Consider the following 8779-nt stretch of genomic DNA (forward strand, 5'->3'; position numbering starts at 1 on the left):
ATGCATTTGAACAGTACTGCTCTTTTATCTGTGGTTCCCAACACTTTAATTCTTAAGGCGCTACTTTCTCAGCATGTTTGTAGAACCAAAAAAATCTCACTGGGTGGTTCCTTGAACTCAAAACTTCCAAAGGCTCATTTTACTTTGGGAAGAATCTTGCTTACTCATGTTTTTCGTGCAACATGTAAGTTCAAATTGAGTAGTAGTGCGTAGTGCAGGTCCAGACGGGTTGGAAGACAAATTTGTCAAACTTTCTGCTAATGCATTAATATATCCTCTTGCTGATTTATTTAATTAGTCTGTCTACTTGTACAATTCCACTCATTTGGACATGAACCAGAATGACTCCTCTTTTCTGAGAGGGAGACAAATCGGATGTAAATATTATACAATATCAACCTAGTTCTATTATCTGTAGTATTGTCAAAGTTTTAGTGAAGTGGTCATCAGCAAGTGTGGAGCCAAACAGAGGACAGTACATCGACTGTATATATATATATTTTTTTTTTGTTAGTTTTCATGGTCAAAATGAGAGATCAGGTGGCCGACCTTAATATAAATCAATATTGAATTTTTTATAGAGCCTTAAAGTTTTGCGAAGCCAGGGGGCGGGACTACTTGATTGACAGTCTGGTCTGGAATAATTGACAGGTCCTATGGAGGAAGCAGCAGAGACTCTGCTCTCCTCGTTTGGATTAATTCTGATATAATAACTGTTGGTTTATTTATCGGTGCAGCAGCAGAACATTTTCCACAGACAGTTTTCCTGCTCGTTGGCTTGTTTTAACCAGTTTTCTACCTTCAGCTGATTCTACCAGGAGACACTGAAAGGACTCTGATAATTCGGTAAGTTAGTGTTTATTTTCGTATCGGTGCCGCTTTTAATGCACTTTATATGCAGCTGTAGTGTCAGATATAATGTGTACCATGCACTCCAGATGTTGGTGGAGTTTATTTCTGTCTGTGTTGACCAGAGAAGAAAGTTAACATCCTGTAAATATTAGCTTTAATGTTAGCGTTGCTAACCGAGCTAGCTGAGCAGTCCTGATTAGCAGCTAAATGTAGCATCAAGCTAACGATGTTTGTGTTGTTTCCTGTCAGCAGCTGAAGTGTGTTGTGTTCCTGTAATGTGGTTCATTAAGATCATAAAACTGTCGCTGGTTGACGTTAATGTAACGTTCAAGAAACTTAAATGTGATTAAAAGAGTAATCAGCTTTAATTTGACACTAAAACAGACTGATAGTGTTAAATGACATCAGTTCCATGAATTTGTTGAAAGTTGTCTCATTTGTTGTTGTGATGTTGCTGCTGATTCATTAAAACCAGATGATCCATGTTGAAGACACGTTTAGTTCTAGTATCAGAAGTACAAGAAGGAAAATGGAAGTTTAGTTCTGCTACGTCAAAGATTTCAGGAATAAAATAACTGAGTCTTTATGCCTCAAAATTTAGTTTACAATAATGAAATAATCACAGATAATAAAATATAAATAGCAGAGAAAACCTGAGAGAATAATTTCCTGAAAAGTTTGTGAATAAAAAGCAGCTTTTTATCCTGAAAGATCAGAATCAGCTCCAACATCTGCATCTGACAGCATCAAGTCAACCAGAAAGAAAAGAAAAAAGAAAATGACTTCTTTCTGATCACATCTGTTCCGCTGCTCACAGGCTGCTGCTGCTCACATTCTTCACATTTATAGTCCACTTTTAAAAGTTCAGCAAACAGGTGCTCTGCTTTGGAGTGTGACGATGTCGTCGGTGATGTGGAGAGTGAAGTTTCCGTTTCACCCACAGTGTGCTTTAGGGCAGCCGGGTCGGACTTGATGTTTGAAATACTGACCGACAGCTCAGATTTAACTGTCTGCAGTTCTGTTTTGATGGATGTTAAACTTTCACTCCAAGCCACCAGGAGCTGGGTCTTTAAAATAACCACCGTCTCGTTACAGAGTGAAAGTAGCAGTTCCTCCTGAAGGTCAGAGATTGCAGCATCTGATGGCCTCTTCAAAAGAAGACGTAGTTGATGAAGGCGCTCTGGAGCAGGACCAGAAAGACCACGACCAAGCAGCCTTGAGATCTTAGGCAGCGTCTCCCTCAGGTGGGTGTCAACGGTGTTCACAGTCAGGTCTGTGGTAATCCTGTCAAAAAACAAAACAGAAAAAAAATCTAGATTATAAATCAACATGTAACCAAAGCACTCTGTGTGTAACGCCATAGTATAGGATGTAGTTCAGAAAATGTCAAAGTATAGTATACTTTTCAACAATAACATAGTATGGCCTGTAGTTCATAGTATAGCATGTCAGCAAAAAAACTCCCATAGATTAATATGTGGTTCAAAAAGCGCAAAATGATAGGATGTTGCCTAAAATTGTCATGTATGATATGTGGTTCAAAAAATGTCATAGTGCAGTATATTGTCAAAATAGTATGTTATTCAAGAAAACATCAGAGTATAATATGTCGTCTAAAAAATGTTAGAGAATAATATTTCATTGCACAAGTAAAAGTACAGTAATTTTTCAAACTGTTCAAATTCTTATATGTTGCTAAAAAACAACAAAAAAGCTAAAACAAAAAAAAAACATAGTAATATGTCAATTTAAAAAGCCTGTAGTATAGCGTGTTGCCCAACAAACATCATAGTATAGCATGTCGCACAAAAAACGTCATAGTATAGCCTTTGGTCCAAAAACGTCATAGTATAGCCTTTGGTCCAAAAACGTCATAGTATAGCATGTCGTTCAACAAAATGTCATAGTTTAGCATGTCACTCTAAAAACGTCATAGTTTAGCCTTTAGTCCACAAAACATTGTTATGTCCCGGCTGTCTGAAGTAGGTGAGGAGCAACACAAAAACAGTCCAAATGCTGGTTTCCAGAGGGTTAGACGAGTATTTATTTGAAAGAGTAAGTTTACAACAACACAACATGTGAGGAGGGTAAAAGCAAATGGGTGTTAGTAAAATAAAAATAAATAAACAGAACTAAAAGTGAACTTCACGTTAACGTTGATGGGCATTCCAACCAGGAACAAAGTAAAAGATAATCAATACGAAAAAAAAGTCTTCCTGCTCACCTCTTAAAACCCAAAAACACACCGCAGTAGCACCTAAACTAAAAGTACCAATGGGTTCCTGTTTTCCTTTCTGAACAATTCAAAGGTCCCTCTCTATCTCCCCACACATCCACCAACCACTGGAACACATCTCCAAAGTTCTGCTGGGCCAGCTCAGCTTCCCCTCAGAAGAAGTGGCGCCACCTGCCAGATGAAGGAGCCTTTTGAGAGGCAGCTGGCATCGTGATTGGACTGTACTTTGGTCTGTTCCAATCCAGCTTCAGCTCCAGAGACGGCAGGCGGGACGAGTCAACGGAGGCCGGGTGGATGAAGGCATGCAGCTGAGTACAATCCAGAAAACAACAGAGGAAGAAACAAACATAGTGTATACATCATATACTGTATAAAAGACACATCCACTGTAGAATTGTAGTAATTGTGGGCTGACTGATTTACTGATTAGCAGTATTTTATTTTTTACTGATTTACGGTAATAAATACATTTAAAAATGGCGCTACTTTGGCTCTGAACCTTTATCTACCTGTGGTCGCTCTGTCTTCTGGAGTGATTTGATTGGTTATACGTCACAAATAAAACTCCTTTAACTTAACATCTGTAAACAAAACAAAAACGTATCAACAAAGTTTTCTGTTAGAGTTTGTGTTCTTCTAAGTTTAACTCCAAGATTTTTAATACTTTCATTTACTGCAAATGAATATCTACTCCAAATGTGTCACTAATAATCATTATCAGTCTTGAAAACCCACAAAACACCCCTCTATACTGGACCACACTTAGTACAGTCCAGTTCCCCCTTCTATAAATCTGCTTGGAATCTTCCACTTCCTGTTTGTCAAAGTGGCCTTCTACCTGGACAGGTTTTGTTGGAGCTCATGCAACAAACATTTTGGGTAACTGCACTTTAATATGGATGGATGACACTGAATTAGAGTCTGTTTTAATGAGACTGAGTTAAGATGTGTAGCTCTGTCATTAAATAGGAAATTATTTCTCAGAATTCACAGAGAAAAGTCTGACATGTTTGCTAGGTTAGCGTCCCACATGTTCTTTGGCTCAGCTAAAGCTAACTCTCTCCAACTTCTGGATCTCTTGAGTTGCTTGTTAAAATATCTTGCTAGAGGTGCTGAAGCTCAGAAAGTCTGAGATGTTTGTTCAGAATAAGCTCATTCTAAAGTCTTATCTGAACTGTCCTCTTTTGTTTGAACTTTCCCTAAACTTAGGAGTTAATGACAGAGCAGCACATCCAGACTCAGTCTCATTTCTGTAGAGATTAAACTACAGTGTCATTCATTGATGTTAAAGTGCAGTTTTTCAAATGTTTGTTGCATATGCTCCCGACCAAACCAGTCCAGGTGGAAGACGATGTGAAGAGAAAGCTCCAGAGGATGAATATCACACATTTACGTTGGAAATAAATGTCCTTTAATTAGACATTGTCATGCAAAAGATGGATTTCCCTTTAATGATGTTCAAATCTTTGTTGAGTGTTTTGTTGATGTTGGTTTCTAAATGTTTTCTGACACTCGGCCCCAAAGATTAAAACCTTTTACGGCTCAGAAGCTGCAACAATTCACACATTATCAACTATCTTTCTGACTAAACTAAGATAAAAAGTGAAAAACTGCTTGATTCCTGCATCATGAATTTAAATCTTTTTGGTTTTTATGACAGTAAACTGAATATATTTGGGTTTGACATTTTATAAACCAAAACAAGAAATGAATTAGTGGAGAAAACAATCAACAGATTAATGGACAAAGAAAAAGTTTTCCAACATATATGGCTGAATTACTCCAACATTACAAGATACATACAATTTAAATTCAATTTTATTGATATAAAGCCAATTACAGGTGAAGTTGTCTCAAGATGCTTTATTTTGATATTTTTTTTGTCATATTTAAAATATGACAGAGTAAGAAATTTAAAGCTCTTGACTAATCCAATTTATTATTTGGTTTTTAAGAGACTAATGGACAATTAAAATAAGTTTCTCCACTAAAACTAATAAACATGAGGTCAAATAGAAGGAAGAGTTTAAATACTGCAGTCCCACGACGACAAAAATAAAATTTGTCAACAAAAAGTAAATCTGCTGGTGGATTCCATTAAAGTCCTAATAAATGATGATAAAGTGTGATACTAAAGGTTTGTGGTGCTAAAAATCTCAAAGATATGAAGTTGAACATCTGGATGGAGGTTGATAAAAGTTGACGTCCCTTCATTTCTCTGGACCGACTCCATGGATTTTATGGATGGTGGTTAAAGATCTGCTCTTCTAGTGGTCTTCCTTCTAGTCGCTGTAAAAAGTCAGTCCATCCTGGCCGACTTCAACACCTCTTCATGACAACTTGTTGTGCCTCCGACCTGGTGGAAACTCCAGAAACTGGGGAAAACCTGTGGAGACTCGATGAACTCGTGGAGACTCGAAGAACTCGTCGGGCGGGGGAAGGTGTGGTGGGCGGTGGGGGGAGGCGGGGGAGTAGAGGGGGGAGGCCGCCACCCACCTCCCCGCCTACTCTCCGCCCTGACTCCACCCAGACTCCGCCTTGGCTCCACCCATGTGGTCACTTCAGGAACTACGATGCCAAAGGGACGACGAAATTATTTCTTTGTATCTGATCTGTAGCTCAGTGAGTTAAGGATTTGCCTATGGAGCTGCAGGTCGCTGGTTCAAGACCAGACCCTTCTTAAGTTTTATCAAAATTCTGACAAAGACAAAGAAAGAAAACTGCCGGTGGTGGGTCTTGAACCTGCGACCTTCCACTTGGTAGTCCTCTTCTTATCCCCCTGAGCTACTCGCTCAGATACTAATTCTTCTTTTTTTTGCGCATTTATCATCTATTTTTTGTCGTTTTCGAATTTTTTTTTAACTTGAGTCCCGACTCGACCGTTTTTCTCAGGAGGTTGGGCTTCAGCCTTTGTGCTGGAGGGTGGAACCCTCAGTTCCAAGACTTTCCAAAGCCCCCACACCTCCCGAGTCCTCAGGACTTGAGCTTTCACACAGTCTGAGGGATGAAATTTTCTAAGTCCCACAGTAGTTCTCTGTTAGTTTGAACCTTCAGACAGTCTGAGGACTGAAATCTTCGAAGTTCTTGAGTAGTTCTCTGTTAGTTTGAACCTTCAGACAGTCTGAGGACTGAAATCCTAAAAGTTTCTCAGTACTTCTCTGTTAGTTTGAACCTTTAGACAGTCTGAGGACTGAAATCTTAAACGTTTTTCAGTACTTCTCTGTTAGTTTGAACCTTCAGACAGTCTGAGGACTGAAATTTGAAAAGTTTCTCAGTACTTCTCTATTAGTTTGAACTTTCTGGTTAACAGAAGCCTTAAAACTTGTGACCACGAGTCTTGATTTCACATTTAGACCATTGATCTGAGTTCTTCTCAGACCTTCACCTGTGAGTTTTTTAGAAATCCTGAACAAACTTTGAGTCTCTTCACTGAACAGTAAAGTTTGTGGAGATCAGAAGGTAACATTAGTTTGATCAATGCCTTCAACTACAAGTAGACTTTATCTGGAAAGCAGTTTTCTGAAATGAGTTCTTAGTAAATCTGTCCACAATCAAACCAAAAACATAGAAAGAGGAAATGTTTGAAGAAACAACTTGATGTTTTCATTTCAGACTAGAAAACGCTTCAAGACCTTTATCTGTTTTTGCTCTTTTTGATTGTTTTATTGTCTCTTCTGTTTAATTTGATCTTCTAAAGTCTAACTGGTGTCTTTTCAAATGTTTTGTCTTTAGTTTGATTCTTCTTAAATGTTTAGTTTTGCTCTTTTCTCACCTTTTATTCTTTTCTAATGTCTGATTTGATTTCGAAATGTTTTGTCTTTTTAATGTTTAATTGTTGTTTTTTCAAATGTTTTATCGGCTTGTTTGAAAAATTTCCTTTTATTTCCCAATGTTTAATTTTTCGATTAAATCTTTAAGGTTTTTCTTTTTAAATGTTTTACCACCTTTTAATGTTTAATTTTCTTTTTAAATGCTTCATTGTATTTTGTTTAATTCCTATTTAAAGTTTTATTATCTTTAAGATTTAATTTTCTAATTAAACGTTTAATTTTTTAATTCAATGTTTTGTCTTTTTAAAGGTTTAATAATCTAATTAAATGTTTTGTATTTTTTATGTTTAATATTCTTCTTGTTTAATTGTATTTTTTAAATGTTTAATCATCTAAAATATTTCATATTTAATGTTTAATTTCATAATTACATGTTTTGTATCTTCTGTTTAATTATCTAATTAAATATTTTGTCTTGTTAATATAATTTAATTGTATTTAATGTTTAATTTTCTTTTTAAAAATTTAGTTGCATTAAATGTGATTTTTCCATAATTTAATTGCTTTTTTAAAATGTAGTTTATTTCTTTAATCTTTTTTTTCTGTCAAAATTTTAACCCCAACCTCAAAAATGAAACAAACCCTTAAATCACAGTGAAAACACTTCTGTTGTCACATTCATGAGTTAGTCAATTATTCAATTCATCAATTCAGCTTTATTTGTTTAGCACCTTTCACACAGATGACAAAACTAAACAAGCAAAGAGGAAAAAAAACTATGCTAAAACTAGGATTAAAACTCAAAAACGTATTTTAAAAAAAAATATTTAACATGGTAATGAAATATGTTGTGTCCAGGGGATGGAGGGAGTTTATTGAAGTCTTCTTGGGCTCACATGGTAAATCATTTAAAATATAAACTTGAGATTCAGTCTAAGGAAACTGTAGAGCGACAGAAGAACCAACAATATCTCCTGTTTTCTCCTTTAATGAGTCGACTCTTCTTGTGCTTTCAGACCAAAGAACTACAGACTCTTCACAACCTGCTCAAACTCTTGGTACAGGACCTCACCACACGGGTCAAGAAGGTTTCCATCTCATTTCTACTCTGAAGATCACCTTCTCCTGCTCAAACTGCTGACAAATGTTTCTGCTGCTCTAAAGTCTGGTCTCCAGAACTTCCTAAAAACTCTCAAAGTCTCTTCTGCTGCAGGTTGCTTTGTAGAACTGTTCCAGAAAACCTCACTAAACCACATGGAGGAGCCTCAAGATAGTCGTCCAAATGAAACTGTACAAAAACCAAACTAGCACAAACCAAACGCTAAAGTCTCCTGCAGCCTACCAGAGAACCTCTGAGAACAGAGAATCAGGACAGGAGCTCTTACCTTCTGGACAACCAACGCTGGTTCACAAACAACAATACAGAATGTGTCTGACCAAAAACCTCTAAAGACTCACTACAGCCAAGACAAAGACACAACTCAGCTGCAGCAAATCCACTAATCACTGCACACATGAGCACCATGTGCTAACTGTGGCTAAAGAACCACATTTACCAAGACGACTATCCAGTATAAAGCCCTAAAACACACCAAGAAACACATTAAAGATGATTTTACTGCTAGAAGCTGCAAGCCAACGCCTAAAGAACAAACTAAAGCAATGGAGCCACCCAGTTCACTGGTGAAGAGAAACAGAGGAAATGTTTGGCTGCAGCTAAATAAAGCAGGAAGACACTGAGCTGCTCAGGTGTTCCTGATAACACCAAGCAGCCACCTGGACAGCCAATAGGAACACAGCTTCCTGGAAGTCCAGAGGGCGGGCTTAGTCAGGTAAATTTAGTTTAAAGTTGAAGCAGAAAGTTAACAAAGAAAGTTGAAAACCACCTTCTGATACCTGAAGTCTCTGAGTTTTCACACAA

General features: G+C 37.2%; 1 long non-coding RNA gene across 1 annotated transcript; it reads left to right on the forward strand.

Annotated features, from left to right (window-relative positions):
- The first annotated feature begins 630 nt into the window (after positions 1-630).
- Positions 631-3755, forward strand: LOC129348201 (uncharacterized). Its single transcript, XR_008600673.1, has 3 exons — positions 631-846; positions 1948-2096; positions 3162-3755. It is a non-coding gene; the product is annotated as an uncharacterized LOC129348201 (long non-coding RNA).
- The last annotated feature ends 5024 nt before the right edge of the window (positions 3756-8779 follow it).

Source organism: Amphiprion ocellaris, chromosome 3, assembly GCF_022539595.1.
Source record: "Amphiprion ocellaris isolate individual 3 ecotype Okinawa chromosome 3, ASM2253959v1, whole genome shotgun sequence".
NCBI classification, from domain to species: domain Eukaryota; kingdom Metazoa; phylum Chordata; class Actinopteri; family Pomacentridae; genus Amphiprion; species Amphiprion ocellaris.